Source organism: Nycticebus coucang, chromosome 17 (genome assembly GCF_027406575.1).
Source record: "Nycticebus coucang isolate mNycCou1 chromosome 17, mNycCou1.pri, whole genome shotgun sequence".
NCBI lineage: Eukaryota > Metazoa > Chordata > Mammalia > Primates > Lorisidae > Nycticebus > Nycticebus coucang.
This window is the reverse complement of record NC_069796.1, coordinates 58,894,332-58,919,650: the sequence shown is the minus strand read 5'-3', so window position 1 is coordinate 58,919,650 and position 25,319 is coordinate 58,894,332. Positions and strand designations below refer to the sequence as shown.

The following is a 25,319-nucleotide window of genomic DNA, read 5'->3' as shown; positions in this document are numbered from 1 at the left end:
TTCTAGAACTTTCCTGTGTATGTGGTGGAGTAGGGAAGAATGTTCCATGCTCATAATTCTAGTACTCTAGGAGGCCGAAGCTGGAGGATTGCTTGAGACCAGGAGGTTGAGACTAGCCTGAGGAAAAGCTAGACACTGTCTCTAAAAAAAGCAGAAAAAATAGCTGAGTGTGGTAGTATATGCCTGTAGTCCCAGCTACCCAGGAGGCCGAAGAGGGTTACTTCAGCACAGGAGTTTGAAGTTTCAGGAAGCTATGATAATGCTAAAGACTCTGTCTCAAAAAACAAAGTTCTTTCACGAATCTGTCATTTTTTGCCATGTGTAATGTGTTCCTGTGTATAATGCATACCCATATTTTTGGCCCAAACTTTCAGGAAAATGGCCTTCAAGAAAGTTACTGGCTCTCTGCGAGATAGACACATCTGGGGAGGGCTAACACTCTCCTGGTAAACAGATTGCACTGCACACCTGTGAGAGCTTCCCCTTCCCTCTTTCCTAGGAGCCTTCCCTCCTCGACATGTCCTGTCAGGGCTCAGATGGGCACACAAATGGCACACAATGGCACAAAAATGGCTGGCAGGGCAGGAGCTCTGAAGCTGCTTGGCCTTCAGGAAGCCAGGTGGGTCCCCGTGGACTACATGGGGGTCCTGGTCCCCTCTGTGCAGCTGGGCCTCAGGCCTCAGCCCTTGGCTAGCATGGCCATGGCCCACCTCATCAGCCCTACCACTGCCCCCTCCCCTGATCTCGGCTCTCAGCAGAGACCATTCCAGCCTGCTTCCTCTGGATCCTGATCCTGATCCTGGATCCCAGATCCTCCTGGACTGGAATTCCTGTGCCTAGTGGACCCACGTGAGAGGGCACAGTGGCCTGGGAGGCCTGCTAGGCTCTTCTCCTCCTCAGCTGTACTACCCATGTTTACTGCATATCCTTATTTTTCCATCAAAAAAATTGGGCAAAAAAGCACACCTTATACATGGCAAAATATAGTATTTATGTGACTGGTTGGAGCAGAGGAGTCTGAACCTCAGTGACTCCCAAGACGGATAATTTGCAATCTCAGTTGCACATTAGAATCACCTGGGAAGTTTGGATGATTACCCATGACAAGACCAATTGAATCAGAATCTCAGGAGATGGAGGCACAGTTATCATCATTTTTCAACTTCTGCAGGTGATTCTGACATGAGAATGAGAACTTCTGACCTAGAGAGACTTGAGTAGTGGAGATGACAGCATGTTTTCATGTTTTTGTATGTCAAGTTCTCTGAAAGGACATAAAAGACAAAATAAAACAAAGAGCTATCAACAATAGGCAAGACAGATGAACAACCAACTAGGGAAAAGGGCAAAAAGTTGGTGGCCACAGACCTGTCCTACATCTAGCTTCTGTGACAATAGCTTTGTATTGGTGGCAGCCTTGGAACAAGGAGTCTGAATGCTGCCAGGCTTTTGTAAAGCTTCCCAGGAAGCTGGCTCACAGCTGTTTAGCTGACTTTGTTTCTGGACCTCCTAAGAACTAAATGTTTTCCTCCACAAACTATACAAATAAGCAGAGAAGAAAGTCCCCTTTGGATTGTGAGGAAATGCTCTAGGGTAACCTTTGTTTTGTGCTGTGGACTTGCTGAGATGGGGCTTACTCTGTCTTGCAGTTCCTGCACCTGTTTGAGCATTAAAAAAATAACTTCTTTTTCTTTTTCTTTTTTAATGAAGAGACCAAATCTTGCTACGTTGCCCAGGCTAGAGGTCAGTGACTCTTTATAAGCACAATCATTGCTCACTGCTGCCTCGAACTCTTGGGCTCCAGCGATCCTCCCACCTCAGCCGCCTGTGTAGTTGGGACTACAGGTTTGTGCCACTGGCTTTAAAAAATACTTTGATGATGAATGATTCACACATTACTTAATAGAATTTGTTTTTTTAGAGCAATTTTAGGTTCATAGAAAAATTGGGCAGAAAGCACAGAGGGTTCCCACATAACTACCCTCCCCACCTAACCCCCACCCCACAAAATCTCCCCTATCACTAACATGTCCCACCCAGGTGCCTTATCAGTTACAAATGATGAACCAACATTGACATGACATTATCAGCTGAAGTTCGTATTTTAAATTAGGGCTCATGATTTGTGTTGTGCATTCTACGGATTTGACAAATGTATAATGACATATATCCACCATTATAGTATCATACAGAGCAGTTTTACTGCCCTAAACCTAGATCCACCAGGTTATCCCTACCTGTCCTCAAATTCCTGGAAATCACTGATCTTGTTACTATTTTCTTCTTTTTTCTTTTTTTTTAAATTAAATCATAGCTGTGTACATTAATGTGATCATCGGGCACCATACACTGGTTTTACAGACCATTTGACACATTTTCATCACACTGGTTAACATAGCCTTCCTGGCATTTTCTTACTATGTTAAGACATTTATATTCTACATTTACTAAGCTTCACATGTACCCTTGTAAGATGCACAAAAGGTATAATCTTTTTTTAAGGCTGCATAATATTCCATGGTGTACATATAACACAATTTATTAACCCATTCATGGATTGATGGGCACTTGGGCTTTTTCCATGACTTAGCAATTATGAATTGGGCTGCAATAAACATTCTGGTACAAATATCTTTGTTATAATGTGATTTTTGGTCTTCTGGGTATATACCTGGTAGAGGAATTATAGGATTGAATGGCAGATCTATTTTTAGATCTCTAAGTATTCTCCAAATATCTTTCCAAAAGGAATTTGCATTCCCACCAGCAGTGTAGAAGTGTTCCCTTTTCTCCACATCCACGCCAACATCTCTGGTCTTGGAATTTTGTGATATGGGCTAATCTTACTGGAGTTACATGATATCTCAAAGTAGTTTTGATTTGCATTTTTCTGATGATTAAGGATGATGAGCGTTTTTTCATATGTCTGTAGGCTGTGTGCCTGTCTTGTTCAGAGAAGTTTCTTTTTAAGTCCCTTGCCCGGCCTGCAATGGGATCATTCGTTCTTTTCTTGCTTATACGTTTGAGTTCTCTGTGGATTCTGGTTATTAAACCTTTGTTGGAGACATAACAACAAAGGTCTGCAAATATCTTCTCCCATTCTGAGGGCTGTCTGCTTGCTTTACTTACTGTGCTCTTGGCTTTGCAGAAGGTTTTTAGTTTGATCAAGTCACAGTAGTGTATTTTTGAAGCTGCTTCAATTGTGAGGGCGGAGGGGTTTCTCCTCATAAAATACTCGCCCAGACCAATTTCCTCAAGGGTTTTCCCTGCACTCTCTTCTAGTATTTTTATAGTTCATGTCTTAAGTTTAAATCTTTAATCCAGTGAGAGTCTATCTTAGTTAATGGTGAAAGGTGTGGGTCCAGTTTCAGTCTTCTACAGGTTGCCAGCCAGTTTACCCAGCACCATTTGTTAAATAGGGAATCTTTTCCCCACTGAATGTTTTTAATTGGCTTGTCAAAGATCAAATAACGGGAAGTAGTGGAGTTAATCTCTTGGTTCTCTATTCTGTTCTATACATCTACCTCTCTGTTTTTGTGCCAGTACCATGCTGTTTTGATCACTATCGATTTATAGTATAGTCTGAGGTCCGGTAGCGTGATTCCTCCTGCTTTGATTTTATTTTTGAGTAATGTCTTGGCTATTCAAGGTTTTTTTCTGATTCTATATAAAACGAAGTATTATTTTTTCAAGATCTTTAAAGTATGACAGTGGAGCTTTAATAGGGATTGCATTAAAATTGTATATTGCTTTGGGTAGTATAGACGTTTTAACAATGTTGATTCTTCCCAGCCACAAGCATGGTGTTTTCCATTTGTTAACATTTTCAACTATTTCTTTTCTTAGAGTTTCATAGTTCTCTTTATAGAGATCTTTAACGTTCTTTGTTAGATAAACTCCCAAATATTTCATCTTCTTTGGCACTACTGTGAATGGAATAGAGTCCTTAACTGCTTTTTCAGCTTGACTATTGTTGGTATATATAAAGGCTACCGATTTATGAATGTTGATTTTGTAACCTGAGACACTGCTCTATTCCTTTATCACTTCTAAGAGTTTTGTAGTAGAATCTCCTGTGTTTTCCAGATATACAATCATATCATCTGTGAAGAGCGGTAGTTAGATCTCTTCTGACCCTATATGGATACCCTTGATCACCTTTTCTTCCCTAATTGCGATGGCTAAAACTTCCATTACAATGTTAAAGAGCAGTGGAGGCAATGGGCAACCTTGTCTGGTTCCTGATCTGAGTGGAAATGATTTCAATTTAACTACATTCAATACCGTATTGGCTGCAGGTTTGCTGTAGATGGCCTCTATCAGTTTAAAAAATGTCCTTTCTATACCAATTTTCTTAAGTGTTCTGATCATGAAGGGATGCTGGATATTATCAAAAGCTTTTTATGCATCAATTGAGAGAATCATATGGTCATTGTTTTTTAATTTGTTTATGTGCTGAATTATACTTATAGATTTACATATATTGAACCAGCCTTTAGACCCTGGGATAAAACCCACTTGGTCATGATGTATAATTTGTTTGATGTTAACTGGATTCTGTTTGTTAGGATTGTGTTGAATATTTTTGCATCTATATTCATTAGTGATATAGGTCTATAATTTTCTTTTCTTGTTGGGTCTTTTCCTGTTTGGTGAATGAGGGCGATGTTTGCTTCATAGCATGTGTTGGATAGTCTTCCTTCTTTTTTTATATTTTGGAACAGGTTGAGTAATATAGGTACTGGTTCCTCTTTAAAGGTTTGGTAGAATTCTGACGTGAAGCCATCTGGTCCTGGGCTTTTCTTTTTAGGGAGATTTTGTATGGTTGATGCTATTTCCGAACTTGATATTGGCCTGCTCAACATTTCCAATTGATTCTGGCTACGTCTTGGAAGGTGACATGCTTTCAAGTATTGGTCAATTTCCTTTAGATTTTCATATTTCTGAGAATAAAGTTTCTTGTAATATTCATGAGGATTTTTTGAATTTCTGAGGAGTCTGTTTTTATTTCGTCTTTGTTGTTTCTGATTGATGAGATTAGAGATTTTACTCTTTTTTTCCTTGGTTAGGTTAGCCAAAGGTTTATCTATTTTATTGACCTTTTCAAAAAACCAAGTTTTTGATTTATTTATCTGTTGTATAATTCTTTTGTTTTCAATTTCATTTAATTCTGCTCTAATTTTGGTTATCTCTTTTCTTCTACTGGGTTTGGAGTTGGAATGCTCTTCTTTTTCCAGTTGCTTGAGATGTCCCATTAAGTTGTTAACTTCCTCTCTTTCCGTTCTCTTGAGGAAAGCCTGTAGTGCCATAAATTTCTCTCTTAGGACTGCCTTTGTGTTATCCTAGAGGTTCTGATAATTCATGTCTTCATTGTCGTTTTGTTCCAAAATTTTGGTAATTTCCTTCTTAATCTCATCACTGACCCAGCAATCATTCAGCATAAGGTTATTTAACGTCCATGTTTTTGTATGAGTATGCAGATTCCTGTTATTACTGAGTTCAACTTTTATTCCATGGTTGTTCGAGAAGATGCAAGAAATAATTTCTATTCCTTTAAATTTACTGAGGTTAGACTTGTGACCTAAGATGTGATCGATTTTGGAGTATGTTCCTTGGGCTGATGAGAAGTATGTATATTCAGTTATGTTGGGATGAAATGTTCTGTAGATGTCTGCTACATCCAAATGTTGGATGGTTAGGTGCTCAGCTTCTTATTGGAGGATCTATCCAGCACTGCCAAAGGAGTGTTGAAATCTACAACTATTATGGAGCTGGAGGAAATCATGTTGCTCATGTCTGTTAGAGTTTCTCTTATATATTGAGTTGCATTCTGGTTGGGTGCATAAATATTAATAATTGAAATCTCATCATCTTGAGTATTACCCTTAACAAATATGAAGTGACCATTCTTATCCTTCCTTACTTTCGTTGGTTTAAAGCCTATTGTGTCTGCAAAAAGAATTGCAACACCTGATTTTTTCTGATTACCATTTGCCTGAAATATGGACGACTCCTTTCACCCTGAGTCTACATTTATCTTTTAAGTAAGATGTGATTCTTGTATGCAGGAAATATCTGGCCTGGGTTTTTGTACACAGTCAGCCAACCTGTGCCTTTTTAGAGGACAGTTTAAGCCATTCACATTAATGGAGAATATTGATAAGTCTGGTAAAATTTTGGGTATCAAGTTTCTTGAAAGTCCAGTGGACATTTTTAATCCTTTCGCCACCGTGGAAGTTGGAGTTTGATCAAAAGTTTCTGAGTGAGTTTACTTTTGTGGTAGAGGATTGGCCTGATCATTATGAAGGATAGGTCTGAGAATATCTTGAGGAGCTGGTTTGGTTATGGCAAATTTCTTCAACATATGAATGTCTTAAAAGTATTTAATTCTCTATCATAAATGCAACTCAGTTAACTGGATACAGGATCTGGGGTTGAAAATTTTTTTGTTTTAGGAGATTAAAAGTTGATAACCACCCTCTTGTGGCTTGAAAAGTTTCAGCAGAAAGATCTGCAGTCACTTTAATATTCTTCCCTTTGTAGGCAATGGATTTCTTACATCTGTCTGCTTGCAGAATTTTCTCCTTCACATTAACTTTAGTGAAGTTAATTATGATATGCCTGGTGGATGTCTTATTCAGGTTGAGTCATGCTGGGGTTCTGAAACTGTCTGCCATCTGGATTTCAGAATCTCTTGGCATGTCTGGAAAATTCTCTTTCATAATTTCATGGAGAAGGGCCTCGGTGCCTTGCGAAGCCACTTCATCACTTTCAGTGATTCCTATGAGGCAGATATTAGCCTTCTTTGAATTATCCCAGAGCTCTCAGAGAGAATGATCCGTTTTTGCTCTTCATTTCTCTTCCTATTTGAGAGTTTGGGAGTGTTCAAAAGCTTCGTCTTCAATGTCTGAAATCCTTTCTTCTGCTTGCTCCACTCTGTTAGTGATGGATTCTACTGTATTTTTCAAATCTTTGAGGGCTGCAAATTCTTTCTTTTTTTTTTTTGAGACAAAATCTCATCTTTTTTTTTTTTTTTGTAGAGACAGAGTCTCACTGTACCACCCTTGGGTAGAGTGCTGTGGCATCACACGGCTCACAGCAACCTCTAACTCTAGGGCTTACGCAATTCTCTTGCCTCAGCCTCCCGAGCAGCTGGGACTACAGGCGCCCACCACAATGCCCAGCTATTTTTTTGTTGAAGTTTGGCCAGGGCTGGGTTTGAACCCGCCACCCTCAGCATATGGGGCTGGTGCCATACTCACTAAACTACAGGCGCTGCCAAGGGCTGCAAATTCTTGCTTCAATGTGTCAAAATCTTCGGTGCTTTTGTCTTTGAATTCCTTAAATTCTTGAGACAACTTTTGAATTTCTCCTTGAATTTCTTTTTTTTTTTTCCTTTTTTTGTTTTTTATTGTTGGGGATTCATTGAGGGTACAATAAGCCAGGTTACACTGATTGCAATTGTTAGGTAAAGTCCCTCTTGCAATCATGTCTTGTCCCCATAAAGTGTGACACACACCAATACCCCACCCCCTCCCTCCTTCCCTCTTTCTGTTCCCCCCCCATGACCATAATTGTCATTAATTGTCCTCATATCAAAATTGAGTACATAGGATTCATGCTTCTCCATTCTTGTGATGCTTTACTAAGAATAATGTCTTCCACGTCCATCCAGGTTAATACGAAGGATGTAAAGTCTCCATTTTTTTTAATGGCTGAATAGTATTCCATGGTATACATATACCAAAGCTTGTTAATCCTTTCCTGGGTCGGTGGGCATTTAGGCTGTTTCCACATTTGGCGATTGTAAATTGAGCTGCAATAAACAGTCTAGTAAAAGTGTCCTTATGATAAAAGGATTTCTTTCCTTCTGGGTAGATGCCCAGTAATGGGATTGCAGGATCAAGAGGGAGGTCTAGCTTGAGTGGTTTGAGGTTTCTCCATACTTCCTTCCAGAAAGGTTGTACTAGTTTGCAGTCCCACCAGCAGTGTAAAAGTGTTCCCTTCTCTCCACATCCACGCCAGCATCTGCAGTTTTGAGATTTTGTGATGTGGGCCATTCTCACTGGGGTTAGATGATATCTCAGGGTTGTTTTGATTTGCATTTCTGTAATATATAGAGATGATGAACATTCTTTCATGTGTTTGTTAGCCATTCGTCTGTCGTCTTTAGAGAAAGTTCTATTCATGTCTCTTGCCCATTGATATATGGGATTGTTGGCTTTTTTCATGTAGATTAATTTGAGTTCTGTATGGATCCTAGTTATCAAGCTTTTGTCTGATTGAAAATATGTAAATATCCTTTCCCATTGTGTAGGTTGTCTCTTTGCTTTGGTTATTGTCTCCTTAGCTGTACAGAAGCTTTTCAGTTTAATGAAGTCCCATTTGTTTATTTTTGTTGTTGTTGCAATTGCCATGTCAGTCTTCTTCATGAAGTCTTTCCCCAGGCCAATATCTTCCAGTGTTTTTCCTATGCTTTCTTGGAGGATTTTTATTGTTTCATGCCTTAAATTTAAGTCCTTTATCCATCTTGAATCAATTTTTGTGAGCGGGGAAAGGTGTGGGTCCAGTTTCAGTCTTTTATATGTAGACAACCAGTTCTCCCAACACCATTTATTGAATAGGGAGTCTTTCCCCCAAGGTATGTTCTTGTTTGGTTAATCGAAGATTAGGTGGTTGTAAGATGTTAGTTTCATTTCTTGGTTTTCAGTTCGATTCCAAGAGTCTATGTCTCTGTTTTTGTACCAGTACCATGCTGTCTTGAGCACTATGGCTTTGTAGTACAGATTAAAATCTGGTATGCTGATGCCCCCAGCTTTATTTTTGTTACTAAGAACTGCCTTAGTTATACGGGGTTTTTTCCAGTTCCATACAAAACGCAGAATCATTATTTCCAAATCTTGAAAGTACGATTTTGGTGTTTTGATAGGAATGGCATTGAATAGGTAGATTGCTTTGGGAAGTATAGACATTTTAACAATGTTGATTCTTCCCATCCATGAGCATGGTATGTTCTTCCATTTGTTACTATCCTCTGCTATTTCCTTTCTGAGGATTTCATAGTTTTCTTTATAGAGGTCCTTCACCTCCTTCGTTAGGTATATTCCTAGGTATTTCATTTTCTTTGAGACTATGGTGAAGGGAGTTGTGTCCTTAATTAGCTTCTCATCTTGACTGTTATTGGTGTACACAAAGGCTACTGACTTGTGGACATTGATTTTATATCCTGAAACATTACTGTATTTTTTGATGACTTCTAGGAGTCTTGTGGTTGAGTCTTTGGGGTTCTCTAAGTATAAGATCATGTCGTCAGCAAAGAGGGAGAGTTTGACCTCCTCTGCTCCCATTTGGATTCCCTTTATTTCCTTGTCTTGCCTAATTGTATTGGCTAGAACTTCCAGCACTACATTGAATAGTAGAGGTGACAGAGGACAACCTTGTCTGGTTCCAGTTCTAAGAGGAAAAGCTTTCAGTTTTAGTCCACTCAGTAAAATATTGGCTGTGGGTTTGTCATAGATAGCTTCAATCAGTTTTAGAAATGTGCCACCTATGCCTATACTCTTCAGTGTTCTAATTAGAAAAGGATGCTGGATTTTATCAAATGCTTTTTCTGCATCTATTGAGAGGATCATGTGATCTTTATTTTTGCCTCTGTTAATATGGTTGATAACGTTTATAGACTTGCATATGTTCAACCAGACTTGCATCCCTGGGATGAAGCCTACTTGATCATGATGAATGACTTTTTTGATGATAAGCTGTAATCTATTGTCTAGGATTTTGTTGAGAATTTTTGCGTCTATGTTCATGAGTGAGATTGGTCTGAAATTCTCCTTTTTGTTTGGGTCTTTTCCTGGTTTTGGTATCAGGGTGATGTTTGCTTCATAGAATGTGTTGGGGAAGATTCCTTCTTCCTCAATTTTTTGGAATAATTTCTGCAGTACAGGAATAAGCTCTTCCTTGAAGGTTTGATAGAATTCTGGAGTGAAGCCATCTGGACCAGGGCATTTTTTGGTTGGAAGATTTTTTATTGTTTCTTTGATCTCAGTGCTTGAAATTGGCCTGTTCAGGAGCTCTATTTCTTCCTGGGTAAGTCTAGGGAGATGGTGTGATTCCAAATATTGATCCATTTCCTTCACATTGTGAAATTTCTGGGCATAGTTTTTCTGGTAGTATTCAGAGATGATCTCTTGTATCTCTGTGGGATCAGTTGTTATTTCCCCTTTATCATTTCTGATTGAGGTTACTAGATATTTTACTTTTCTATTCCTCGTTAGTCTGGCCAATGGTTTATCTATTTTATTTATTTTTTCAAAAAACCAACTCCTTGTTTCATTAATTTTCTGAATGATTCTTTTGTTTTCAATTTCATTGATCTCTGATTTGATTTTGGATATTTCTTTTCTTCTACTGAGTTTAGGCTTAAATTGTTCTTCTTTTTCCAATTCCATAAGATGGCTTGTGAGATTGTTGATGCACTCTCTTTCTGTTTTTCGAATGTAGACATCTAAAGTGACGAATTTTCCTCTCAAAACTGCTTTTGCAGTGTCCCACAGGTTTTGGTAACTTGTGTCTTCATTGTTGTTATGTTCAAGGAAGTTAATGATTTCCTGTTTTATTTCTTCCTGCACCCATCTGTTATTCAACAGAAGATTATTTAATTTCCATGCCTTTGTGTGGGGTGGAGTGATTTTTTAGAGTTGAGTTCCACCTTTAGTGCCTTATGGTCTGAGAAGATACAAGGTAAAATTTCAATTCTTTTGATTTTGTTGATATTTGTTTTGTGTCCCAGGATATGATCAATTTTGGAGAATGTTCCATGGGGTGATGAGAAGAATGTGTATTCTTTATCTTTGGGATGGAGTGTTCTATATGCGTCTGTCAAGCACTGTTGTTCTAGGGTCTCATTTAAATCTCTTAAATCTTTGTTTAATTTCTGTTTAGAGGATCTGTCCAGCTCTGTAAGATGAGTGTTAAAGTCCCCTGTTATTATGGTGTTATCAGATATCATATTGCTCAGACTGAGTAAGGTCTGTTTCAAGAATCTGGGAGCATTTAAATTGGGTGCATAAATATTTAGAATTGAAATGTCTTCTTGTTGAATTTTTCCCTTGACCAATATAAAGTGACCATCTTTGTCTTTTTTGACTTTAGTTGCTTTAAATCCACATGTGTCTGAAAATAAGATTGCAACTCCTCTTTTCTTCTGAATTCCATTTGCCTGAAAAATTGTCTTCCAACCCTTGACTTGGAGCTTTAATTTGTCTTTTGAAGCCAGGTGTGTTTCTTGCAGACAGAAAATGGATGGCTTGGTTTTTTTAATCCAGACCAATCTATGTCTCTTCAGTGGGGAATTCAAGCCATTAACATTTATTGAGATAATTGATAAGTGTGGTAGTAGTCTATTCATCTTATTTTGTGAGAGTCCATTGCTTAGTTTTATCTTTTGCATCAGTGTGGAGGTTAGGTTCTGTCCTTTATTTTGTGAGTTCTTACTTTGCTGCTGATCCATTGTGGTTTTCAGTGTGCAGAACAGGTTGAAGTATTTCCTGTAGAGCTGGTTTTGTTGTGGCGAATTTCCTCAATGTTTGTATATCCGTAAATGATTTGATTTCTCCATCAATTTTTAAGCTTAGCTTAGCAGGGTATAGAATTCTGGGCTGGAAATTGTTCTGTTTAAGTAGATTAAATGTAGATGACCATTGTCTTCTTGCTTGGAAAGTTTCATTAGAGAAGTCTGTGGTCACTCTGTTGGATTTGCCCCTGTAAGTCAACTGCCGCTTACTCCTGGCAGCTTGCAGAAAATTGTTAAGACTCTCTTTGCTCCATTGTATTGCTCTTGTCAAAAGTGACTCATCTATATTTGTATGAGTATTTTTGAATACTCTATTCTGTTACTCTTATCCCTTTATTATTTCACTAATAACACCTTGTTTGTTTACTGTAGTTCAAGTATAGTAAGTCTCAAAGTTAGGCAATGTCAGGCATCTAACTTTGTACTTTTCTTTCAATATTGTGTTGGCTGTTCTGGATCTTGGGCTTCTCTATATATACTTTGGAATCAGTTTTCACAAGACAAATTATTGGATTTTGACTAGAATTTATAGATCAAGTTGGGAAGAACTGATTAATATGATATGATATGATATGATATGATATGATATGATATAATACAATATTACATAATATAGTATGATAAAGTGTTACTATCCATGAACATGGAATAGCTTTCTATTTATTTAATTATTTGATTTCTTTTTTAAAAATTTTCTCTATACATATACATGTGTTTATTTGGTTTCCACTTTTTGCCTTCACCAAATTAAAAAGGTTTAAAATTTAATAATAATAACAATGTTTAGGGCGGCGCCTGTGGCTCAGTTGGTAAGGCGCTGGCCCATATACCGAGGGTGGCGGGTTCAAACCCGGCCCCGGCCAAACTGCAACCAAAAAATAGCCGGGTGTTGTGGCGGGCGCCTGTAGTCCCAGCTACTCGGGAGGCTGAGGCAAGAGAATCGCTTAAGCCCAGGAGTTGGAGGTTGCTGTGAGCTGTGTGAAGCCACGGCACTCTACCGAGGGCCATAAAGTGAGACTCTGTCTCTACCAAAAAAAAAAAAAAAAAAAGAAATAATAACAATGTTTGAGATAAGGACTAGAAACAAAAACCTCATAAAGAACGAACGAAGATAAATACATTCAGAAAAGAAATCAGATGATTGCTGCAATGAAATATTGAGTAATAATAATAATGATTACAAAAAAGTAACATTCAGATTGTCAGATAAGAGTATGTCTATTATAGAATGCTTTGACTCTTAGGTTCAGTGTGGAGTCATCAGTTAATTTCTTCTTATTATTTTTTTCCAAAGTCTCAAAAAATAGGCAACTAATATAAATAAAAATAAAAGATAATTTCTGAAAACAGATCATGCCAAATCTTATAGACAATAGAAAAAGAAGAAATACTTCAAAATCATTCTACTTCATCTGGATACACCTGATATTAAAATTGGAAAAAATATATTATTATAAAGGGAAATTATAAACATATTTCACTTATAAATGAGGATACAATATCCTAAACAATGTATTAATAAGTTGAATTAAAAATTAATGTTCAAGTAATAGACTTTGGCCAAAATTATATCCAATTTATGTGAGAATTAGTCACTACTTTTAATTATTTGATTTCTTTCATCATTTTTCTTAGTTTTCCTCATAGGTCTGAGGAAAACATATTTTGTCAGATTTGTAAATGAATATTCCATTCTTTGGTGCTAATGCACTATGTTCTGAATTTCAAATTCCATTTTTTATTCCTTGAGTATGGGAAAGCAATAGATTTAAAAAATTAGAATATTTAATACTTTTCATTTTTACTTAATTTTTAAATCCTGTTTCCATTGTTGTCTATCTTAAAAAATTTTTACCCTCAGTTTAGATCTTTCCAAGAAAATGCTGAAATTTTTGTTTTTGTTTGGCTTTATTTTATTTTATTTTTGGAATTTTTGGCTGAGGCTGAGTTTGAACCTGCCACCCCTGGTACTTTGGGCCGGCACCACCATTGGCTTTATTTTAGATGTAAGGTCTTGTTCTGTTGCCAAGGATGGAGCTCAGTGTCACCATCATAGCCTCAAACTCCTAGGCACAAGGGATATTCCTGGCTTAGCCTCCTGAGTAGCTAGAATTTATAGGGATAAGCTACTGTGTTCATCCAGCAATAGGCTTTGGATATTAACCTAGTATTCTGAATTGATTCCAGGAGCTTTTTTTTTTTTTTTAACAATTTAAAAATTGATTTATTATAATGTCACCATTTTGCATTACAGTTATAGGTGCATCAAAAGATACCTAGAATAGGAAGATACAAGAAAAATTATCAATGCAAACACTCTTCATATTTAAATGTATTCCTTATCCTCTTTATACATATTTCCAATACATTTAATAACAGTATGAGATTTTTTTTTGGTTATTTTTGGCAATTCTTTGGGATTTTATTTTATTTTATTATTTTATCTTATTTTATTTTATAATTTTATTTAAGAGCGGGTCTCCCTATGTTACTCAGGCTGTTCTCAAACTCTTGGCCTCAAATAATCATCCCTCCTTGGCCTCCCAAAGTGCTGGATTAAAGTCGTGAGTCACTGTACCTGGCATGGGATTTTCTATAGACAATCATGTCATATATGAGCAAAGGAAGTTTTATTTCTTTCTTCCCAAACTGTATATCTTTTATTTGCTTTTGTCGTCTTATTATACTAATACTTTTAGTATGATGTTGAAAAGGAGGGACTATCCTTGCCTTATTCCTGACATTAGTGAAAAAGCATATATTTTCTCACCATGAATTATGGTATTAGTTGTGGTTTTTTTGTAGGTTTGTAAAATCAAGTTTAAGAAGTTCCTTCTATAGAGTTACACTTTTTAAGAAAACAAGTTCACACTGATTTTTCTACTCCTCACTGATCTTTCATTCAAAATTTAACAAATATATATACAGTGTGGACATAAAGTTCATGTGCAATTTAAAATAATTTAGCATAGTAAATTGCACACTATGTTCACCCTATGTGTGAATTATAATATATATACACATAGATTTTTTTTTTTTTTTTTTTGCAGAGAAAGTGTCTTGTTCTGTTGCCTAGAGGCAGTGATCTTCCTGCCTTGGCTTTCCAAAATGCAGGGATTACCGGTGTGACCCATCACAACCAGCCACAAAATTTAACAAATCTTTACTATGTACTTTCCATGCAAGGCAATTTTAAGAGTCTAAGTAGGAGAAAATACAAATGTGAATTTTCAATACCTTGAATTGGGAAATGGCTCTTAGCTATAATACCAAAAGCATGATAAAAAAGAGATAAATTGGACTATTAAGAAAGTGAAAAGGCAACACAGAATGGGAAAAATATTCACAATTTATGTATCAGATAAGAGTCTATTATCCAAAACATATAAAGAACTCTTACAACTCAACAAAAAAGGACAAATAACCAATTGAAAAAAATTAGTGAAGACTTGAATGGACATTTCTCTGAAGAAGATAAACAAATGGCCAATAAGTATATGAAAAAATGCTTAATATCGGTAGTCATTAGGAAACTGAACACTAAAGCCACAAGGAGATATGACTTCATACCCACTAGGATAGCTATAATTATGAAAAAATTCAAACTAACCGAAACAGAAAGTAACATGTGTCATGGAGGATGTGGATAACTGAAACTTTTGTATATTGCTGTTATGAATGTAAAATGATGCAGCTATTTTTGTAAACAGTCTGGCCATTCTTCAAAAAGTTTAATGAAATATAGAGCTACCATATATGAAATGTGATCCAGGAGCTAAGTGTACATCCTAAGTGTATACCCAAGAGAACTGAAAACATACATTCATGCACAAACTTAAACACAAAATGTTTATAGCAGCATTATTCACAAAAGGAAAAAAGTAGAAATAATCAAAATTTCCATAATTGATGAATAGATAAATAAATATCCACATAATGGAATATTTCTCAGCCATAAAATGAAATAAAGCATTTGGGCAGCTGAGGTGGGATGATGGCTTGAAGATCAGCAACAGAGTGAGACCGTATTTCTACAAAAAGAAATAAAAATAGCCTTAGGAGGCTACTGTGGGAGTATCACTTGAGGCCCAGAATTCAAGGTTACAGTGGGCTATGCACCACTGCACTGCAGCCTGGGTGCTAGAGTGAGACCCCATCTCTGTAAAATAAAAAATAAAGAAATGAAGTACTTATAAATAAATGCTACAACATAGATGAGCCTCAAAAACTATACTAAGCGAAAGAAGCCAGATACAAAAAGCCATATCATGTAGGTATTATTCTATAAAATATCTAGAATGGGAAAATATAGACTCTGTGCAGATCTGAACTTCTAGCCCTATTCCTGCAAACAGTTTCTAGTCTAGAAAGCAAGCATCTTTCTTGCTTCATTCATCCCCTACAAGGCATGAGAACAGACTGTTGATCGTATTCCCTGACTACCTTTAATGCATTGTGAGCCTTTTATCCCCACAACTGTGCCCTCAGCTCAGGCCTTGGTTAGCTTTGTATAATCCCTGTGGTGGCCTCCCTTGTCCACTCTCCTGCTTCCCTTATTCTCCTTCAGTTCATTCTCCACAAGACCACAGCAGAGATATACTTAAAATGCATGTGTTTCATATTTCCTTCTGCTTAAGATTCTGTCCTCATTCTCTATAGAATTAATGCATCTCCACTGTCCACCCTTGGTTCTCCCTGTTTCTTTCACATTATTCTCCAGACAAGCCAAAGGCCCACCATTCTCATGAGATGCTGCTTCTAAATTTGCTCTATTGCATATTCCAGTTTTACTGCTTGGCACAACCTCATTTAACTCATAAAATCCAATTTGCCATTCAATACCCTGTCCAGGCTTCATCTTTTCCTGATCGTATTCTTTATACCATTTTCTGTGCCATTCAAAACATTGCATGTGTTTTTGTTCTTGCATTCATCATGATGCATTTTCTTTAAATGTTTTTCTCTCCTATGGGCCTGTGACCACCTTGGGGGCAATCACTGTGTCTTATTTAGCCCCATAATTCTTGGGCCTTCTGTAGTGCCTGGATGGCACATAGTTGGCACTCAGTAAATGTTGTTAAATATATGAATATTTGTCAGTAAACCAGAAGAAAAGGCTGCCCTGGTTGACAACACAGCTGAGTCCTTGCCAAAAGCCAGCTGTAGGAGGGAGCCATCTTGGATGTCCAGCCCAGTTGAGCCTTCAGCTGACTGCAGCCCCAGCCAGCACCCCACTGCAACTGAATGAGTGACCCCAAATGAGAACCCTCCCAACTGAGTCCAGTCATCCCACAGAGACATGAGAGATAATAGTATACTGGAGGTGTTAAGCCACTAAGTTTTGGCATAGTTTGTGTGAAGCAATAGATAACCAGAACAACCCCTTAAAGTGAAAAAAGCCCTTATGTCATTTTTAGTAACAGCCAACAAGAGACGTCCAGTAGTGCCTCATTGCAAAAATGTAAGTTTAAGCAAGTTCCTTATAAATCCTAAGTTAGGCTTCTAAGTAACCCTGCAGTCAGGTGTTACACCCTGCCCATTTAATAATGTCAGCCTTAACTGGTAGGTGAGGAGAGGAGAGTGTTTGACTCAAATTGAATTTTTTTCCATTAATGGAAGAAAGACTTTATAAAGTTATTGAAGGTTTAGCTTTCAAAAAATATATTTTATAAAAATTATAAAATAAATATATGTGTATTATGAAAAATTCAAGCACTACACATAGTATTAAATAAAAATGCAATAATTATATTTCAACATTAAAGTGTAGTTTTGAGGAGGTTATTCAACAACCTTACTAGTAAAAAGTTATAAGGAAGAAAAAATAAGCTACAGACTGTGATAAAATATTTGCAACCACCTATCCAATTATCTAAAACATATAAAGAACTCTCAAAATTCAGCAGTAAAAAAAAATTCAGTTAGAAAATTGACAAAAGACATGAATGGTAATTTCGCAGAAGAGGATGTATAAATGACAACTATGTACATGGAAAGATGTTTAACATTATGAGTCATTAGAGAAATGAAATTTATAACCACAATGAAGCAACACTACATGAAATTGGGTAGAATGATTCCTCCCAAATTATTATTATTTTTTTTATAATTGTTTTAGCCATCCTAATTCTTTTGGATTTCCATAAATAATTTTAGAATAATATTTTCTATATTAATACAAATCTTGCTGGGATTTTGATAAGAGTTACATTGAACCTATATATCAATTTGTGGATAATTGACATCTTTCCTTTTTGAATCTTCCAATCCATGAATGCAGGGATGCAGTATTTCTCCATTTATTTAGATTTTTATTTTCCTCAGAACTTTGTAGTTTTCAGCATAAAGATTCTATTTATATTTTTGGTAGACTTACATGTAGGACAATTTAAAATGTTATTGTGTTTATTATATATATATATATATATTTTTTTTTTTTTTTTTGGCCAGGGTTAGGTTTGAACCCGCCACCTCCAGCATATGGGACCGGCGCCCTACTCCTCGAGCCACAGGCACCGCCCTATTTTATATTTTTTTAATAGATAGAATTTTGCTCTGTCGCTCTGGAGTACAGTGGCATAATCATAGCTCATAGTAACCTTGAACTCCTGGTTTCAAGTATCCTCCTCCCTAGTAGCTAGGATTACAAATGTGCACCATCATACTTAGGTAATTAAAAAACATTTTTTGGTGAAGATATGGGAGTCTCACTATGTTGTCCACGCTAATCATAAACTCCTAGTCTCAAAGATCCTCTTCCCTCAGCCTCCCAAAGTGCTGGGAGTACAGGCATGAACCACTGCATCTGCCCAAGTATTTATTGTATTTTTAATTTCAGTGTCTACCTATTCATTTCATGTATATAGAAATACAAATGATTTTTGTATATTTATCATTTATCTTGCATGTTTGCTAAACACTTATTCTAGGAGGATTTTTTTGAAAATTTCTTGGTATTTTCACACAAAGATGTTATGTACAAAGGGGGTAGTTTTATTTCTCCCTTCCTGACCAGTATGCCTTTTTTACTTCCTTATCGACCTGAATAGAACTTTTAGTTCAGTTCTATTTTGAATAACAGTAGTAAGAGGAGACTTCCTTGTCCTGATAACAATTTTAGGGAGAAAATTTTCAGTTTTCACTTACAGTATGTTGCTAGCTATAGGTCCTTTTGTATATGCTCTTTATTAAGTTGTGAGAGTGCTCTTTTTAAAATCAAATTCTTATCTGCATTAATTGATATGATTATATAATTTTTCTTCTATAGTCTGCTAATATAGTGAATTACATTGATTTATTTTTGATAGTTTTTTTTTTTTTTAAGTGGCCCCAGAGACAGAACTTATTTATTTAGAGACAGAGTCTCACTGTGTTGAGCCAGGCTAGAGTGCCTTGGCGTCATAGCTCACAGCAACCTCAAACTCTTGGGCTCAAGTATTCTGCTTGTCTCAGCCTCCTGATTAGCTGGGACTGCAGGCACCCATCACAACACTCTTGCTCAGACTGGCCTCCCAACACCTGAGCTCAAGCAATCCACCTTCCTCAGACTCCCAAAGCATTAGGATTATAGGTGTGAGCCACTGTGCCCAGCTATTTTTGATAGTTAAATTATACTTACATCCCTATAATAAAGTCCACTTGGTCATGATGGATAATTCTATTATATAATAATGAATTCTATCAACATTTTGTTAAAGATTTTTATGTTTATATTTATGAGGGATATTCGTGTGTAGTATTTTTATGTCTGGTCTTTGATTGGTTTTAGTATCAGTGTGATACTTCAAACCTTCAAACAAAACCAGACAAGGATACAAGGATACAACAACGACAAAAAACTAATGACTGGTATCTTTGATGATTATAGATGCAAAAATCCTCAGCAAAGTACTAGTGAACTAAATTCAACAACAAATCTGAAAGACAATAAAACATGATCAAGTGACATTTATCCCAGGGGATGCAGAGATGTTCTAACATTTGCAAATCAATAACTGTGATGCATTGTATCAACAGAGTGAAGGACAAAAAGCCATAGGATTATCTCAACACACACAGAAAAAGCATTTGATAAAATTCAACATCTTTTCTTGATAAAACCTCTCAACAAATTAGGAACACAATAAAGAAAAAAATATAAAAAACAAAATAAAAATCAACATAATAAAGGCGACAAAAGAGATATAAGATAAACCTACAGCTGACATCAACCTGAATGGGTAAAAGCTGAAATTCTTTTCTTTAAAAAGTAAAACGAGGCAAGGATGTCCACTTTAACAACTTTTAGTCAACATAGTACCAGAAGTCCTAGCTAGGGCAATCAGGTAAGAGAAAGAAATAAAAGGCATCTAAATTGAAAAAGAGGGAGTCAAATTGTTCTTTTTTGCAGATGACAAAATTTTATATATAGAAAAACCTAAAGACTCCACTAAAACCTCTTAAGACTGATGAGGAAATTCAGTGAAGTTATAGGCTACAAAATTGGCATACAAAAACCAGTAGCATTTCTATACATAAACAACAAACTAGCCAAAAAATAAATCAAGAAAGCAATTCCATTTACAACAGCTATAATGACTAAATAAATAAATAAATAAAATGCCTATGAATAGATTTAACCAAGGAGGTGAAAGACCTCTACACTAAAACTTACAAGAAGAAATTGAAGAAAACAAAAAGGGAAAGATATCTCATGCTTGTGGATTGAATTAGAAGAACTAATATTGTCAAAATGACCATACTACCCAAAGTAATCTACAGTGTCAATACAATCTCGTTCAAAATACCAATGGCATTCTTCATAGAAATAAAAAAATCCTAAAATTTATACAAACAACTAAATAGCCCCAATAACCAAAGAAATTCTGAGAAAAAAGAACAAATGCTGGAGGCATCATGCTGCCTAACTTCAAAACTTACTACAAAGCTGTAGCTACACAGAGACTAAGGGGATAGAACAGAGAACCCAGAAATTAATCCACATAGCCAACTGAGTTTTGACAAAGGTGTCAAGAACACACATTGTAGAAAGGGTAACCTTGTCTATAAATAGTGCTGAGAAAAATGAGTATCCATATGCAGAAGAATAAGACTAGTCCCAGCATCTCTCATTATATATATAAATCAACTCAAAATAGATTACAGACTTAAGTATAAGACCTGAAACTCTAAAACTATTAGGAAAAAACATAAAGGAAATGGTTTAAACCAGTGGATTAAAAACAAACATAGGCAAATGGAAGCAATTCATAGTAAACTAAACATCTTCTGCACAGCAAAAATAAAACAGAAAGGACATGGTTTAAACCAGTGGTTTAAAAAACAAAAATAGACAATGGAACCACATTCATATTAAACTAAACGTCTGCTTAGCAAAGGAAACAATCAAGAGTGTAGAAGACAATCTGTAGAATGGTAGAAAATGTTTGCAAAATATTATTTGACAAGGGACTAATATCCAGAATACATGAGGAACTCAACTCAACAATAAAAAATCAAATAGTCCCCTTAAAAGGGCAAAGGATCTGAAAAGCCATTTCTGAAAAGAAGATGTACAAATGTCCTACAGGAATGCAAAAATAGCTCAATATTCTCTAATCATCAGGTAAATACAAATCAAAGCCACAATTAGATATAATCTCACCCCAGTTAGAATTATTAAAAAGACAAAAATAACAAATGATTGTGAGGATGTAGAGAAATGGAACATTGTTGTTGGAAGTGTAAATTAGTACCCCATTATGGAAAATAATATGGGGTTTTCTCAAAAATAAATAAATAAATAAATAAAAGCAGGACTACCATATGATTCAGCAATTCCACTGCTGGGCATTTATCCAAAGGAAGGGAAATTAGTATATCAAAAGGATACCTGCCCTCATCCCTAGGTTTGTTTGTGTCTACCACTAGATGAATGGGTAAAGAAAATGTGATATATACACACACATATACGTACAGTGGAATACTGCTCAGCCATAAAAAGAATAACACCCTGTCATTTGCAGAACATGGATGGAACTGGATGTAATCATGTTAAGTGAAATGAGCTAGGCACAGAAAGACAAATATTGAATGTTCTTGTAAGTGGGAGCTTAAAAAGTTGATCTCCTGGAAGTAGAGTGTAGAATAATAGTTACCAGGGGCTGGAAAGAGTAGAGGGGGCTTAATGTGTACAAACATAGAGTTAGGTAGAAAGAATAAGTTGTAGTGTTTGCTCAACAGGATGCCTATAGTTAACAATGATTTATTGTCTATTTCAAAACAACTAGAAGAGAAAATGTGAAATGTTCCCAACACAAATAAATGACAAATACTTGAGGTGATGGCTATCCTAAATACTCACATTTATGGGTGTATTAAAATATCACATGTACCTTAGGAATATGTACAATTATTATGTATCAATAAAATAAATAAATATAAATTAAAGAAAATGCAAAAATCAAAGTTTGAAATCATTTTGTTTTTTTTTCTTTCTTGTTTTTTTTTTTTTTTGAGACAAGAGTCTCAAGCTGTTGCTCTGAGTAGAGTGTTGGGCGTCATAGCTCACAGCAACCTCCAACTCTTGGGCTTAAGCGATTCTCTTGCCTCAGCCTCCCAAGTAGCTTGGGACTATAGGTGCCAGCCACAATGCCTAGCTATTTTTTGTTGCTGTTGCCCCTGCTGTTTTAACTGGCTGTGGCCAGGTTTGAACCTGCCACACTTGGTATATGAGGAGGACGCCCTACCCACTGAGCCATAGGCACCACCCCATTTTGTTTTTTCAAAGAAGCATTTTCCTTATAAATATCTTGCTATTCCAAATATTCTACTATTCTGTTATTTAAATTATCTGGTGAAATTGGTAGATAAAATATGAATAATGATTAATACAAATAGAAATTTTAATTTAAAATATTTAACTAAAATTAAAATTTTATCTTAAAAATGAATCAGGAAAATATTCTCTTCCATTTTCTGGAAAAGATTGTGTAGAAATTATGTTAATTCTTTTTTCAATGTCAGAATTCTCTAAGGAAACCATCTGGGCCTGTATATTTCTTTTTGGTGGAATTTTAAAATTATGAATTTAATACTTTTATATCTATATGGCTATTCAATTTATTTTATATTGTGTGAGTTGTAGCAGTCTGCCTTTTTTTTTTGAGACAGAGTCTCATTTTGTTGCCCTCTGTAGATTCTGTAGTGTCGTGGCTCACAGCAACCTCAAACTCTTGGGCTCAATAGATCCTCTTACCTCAGCCTCTCAAGTAGCTGGGACTACAGACACCTGTTCCAATGCCTGGCAGGGTTACCTGTTGCTTAGGCTGGTCTTGAACTTCTGAGCTCAGGCAATCTGCCCACCTCAGTCTCCCAGAGTGCTAAGATTACAGGTATGAGCCACCACTCCTGGCCCAGTTTGTGTTTTTTGAAGAATTGTTCTATTTTATCTAAGTTGTCAAATTCATCTGTGTATAATTGTTCTTAGTATTGCCTTATTATCTTTATTTTATTTATTTATTTTTACTTTACTATCTTAAAAAAAATTTTTTTTTCCCTGTGGTCTTTGTAGAGAACTATCCCTTATTATCCTTTGATGTCTGCAGGGAGTGTATGGATAGCCCTGATTTTCTTTATGATAATATTAGTGTGTGTTTCTTTCTTTTTTTTTTTTTTTAGCCTTGCTAGACGTTTGTAAGTTGCATTAACCTTTTGGAGAACTGGGTCTTTTTTTCATTCACATCCTCTATTGTTTTGCTGTTTTCAATTTCATTGAGTTTTGCTCTAATCTTTATTGTCTTCCTTCTCTGGGATTGAGTTACTCTTGCTTGCTTTGGGTTTCTTTTGCTCATCTCATTCTCTATTACTTAGACAGAAGCTTAGATTGCTCACATTTTTCCTCCTTTATATGTGAGAGGTTTAGGAATAGAGTCCTTTGGGCGGCGCCTGTGGCTCAACGGAGTAGGGCGCCGGCCCCATATGCCGGAGGTGGCCAGTTCAAACCCAGCTCCATCCGAAAACAGCAAAAAAAAAAAAAAGAAGGAATAGAGTCCTCCCAGAGTCCGCAAGAAAGAGAGGAGGCCAGTCCAGGAAATAAGGAGAGGCTTTATATTAAAGAAGCAGAAATCAGCTCAGCTCATACAGTTTCAAGGGCCTTTTATTAGTGTAGCTGGAATGTGGGAGGGGGTCATGAGAGGTGAGGGAAGTTATCTTTCCTGCAGAGTGAAAGATGCTCTGTCCGAGACTAATTTTAAAATTACTATCTTTCACAAAAGGTGTTGATCTCTAGTGCCAGCGAGCACCAGGGTAGGAGATCCTGATGCTTCCCAGGAATACCCGCCCTAAAGCATTTCAGGAAGGTGGTGGTGGTGGGGGGGGGTTGCTGTAACCATGCCACTTGGTCTCTGACCTGATTTCTATCCCTAGCTGTCCTCCCAGGATGGCTCTTCTCTTGTCAGGGTCATGAGGATTTACAGGAATATGGGAAGAGGATTCCTGTAATCACGCAATTTGGTTTTTGGCCTGCTTTCTCTCGCTACCTGTCTCCCAAATAGTTGTACTTTTGTCAGAGTCCTGAGGATTACTTCCCCACAATGTGGATGCAGTGCTATAAAATTTCCCTTCCACACTGTTGTAATCTGTGTCACACAAATTTTGAAACAATTTTTATTCAAGTCAATGTATTTTAAAAATTTTCTTTGACTTTCTTTCTGATCCATGAGAAATGTGTTGTTTAGGTTCCAAATTTTTGAAGATTTTTCTGTTATCTTTTTGTTATTGATGTCTAGTTTGATTCCATTGTAGGCAGAGACTATACTCACTCTGATTTCGATTCTCTTAAATTCCTTGAGATTTGTTTTATGGCCCAGGATAAAGCCTATCTTGGTATAAACTCTGTGATCACTGGAACAGAATATGTATTCTCTTGTGTTAATGGGTTTTATAAATGCGGCACCTGTGGCTCAAGGAGTAGGGTGCCGGTCCCATATGCCGGAGGTGGCGGGTTCAAACCCAGCCTTGGCCAAAAACCGAAAAAAAAAAAAAAGTCAATTAGCTTCTGTTGGCTGTTAGTGTTATCGAATTCTTCTGTAACTTGATCTTTTTTTGGGGGGAGAGTGGCCTGGCTATTCTTTAAATAGTTGATAGAACGGTGTTCAAGTTTTCAGCTGCAATTGTGGATTTCTCTATTTCTTTCCTTCACACATTTTACATCTCTGTCATTTGCTACGTACACGTTTATAATTGCTATGTATTTAAGTGGATCGACTCTGTTTATCATCATATCATGTCTTTTTCTATCTCTGATAATAGTCTTTGCTCTGAAGTCTGCTTTATCTTTTATTAATATACCCACTCATGCTTTAGTTGATTAATGTTTAATGTTTGCTTAGTTTGTTTTTCTGCCCTTTTAATTTTATGTCTACTCTGCTTATATTTTATATTTGAAATGTAGACAGCATAAAGTTGGGTCGTGTTTTTTAATTCACTATGCCAATCTGTTTCTTAATTATATATTTAGACCAGTTCTATTTAATGTAATTATTGATATATTTGGGTGTAAGTCTGTAATTATATTTTGTTTTCTGTTATCTCTCTGTTTTCTGTTTCTATTTTTTTTCTGTCTTCCTATAAATTACTTTCTTTTTGCAGAATTCCATTTTGTCTATAGAGTTTTAGACTGTAACTTCGAATAGCTTTTTCAGTGGTTTCTCTATGAGGTGGATTATCCATACATAACATCACGAACTAGTGATGTTATTTTATC

At 36.3% G+C, this 25,319-nt stretch overlaps 1 long non-coding RNA gene across 1 annotated transcript in view; it reads left to right on the top strand.

The window, feature by feature from the left end:
- Positions 1–25,319, top strand: part of LOC128569191 (uncharacterized) — a 65,478-nt gene that overhangs the window by 2,786 nt on the left and 37,373 nt on the right. The gene's annotated exons all lie outside the window — the stretch shown is intronic.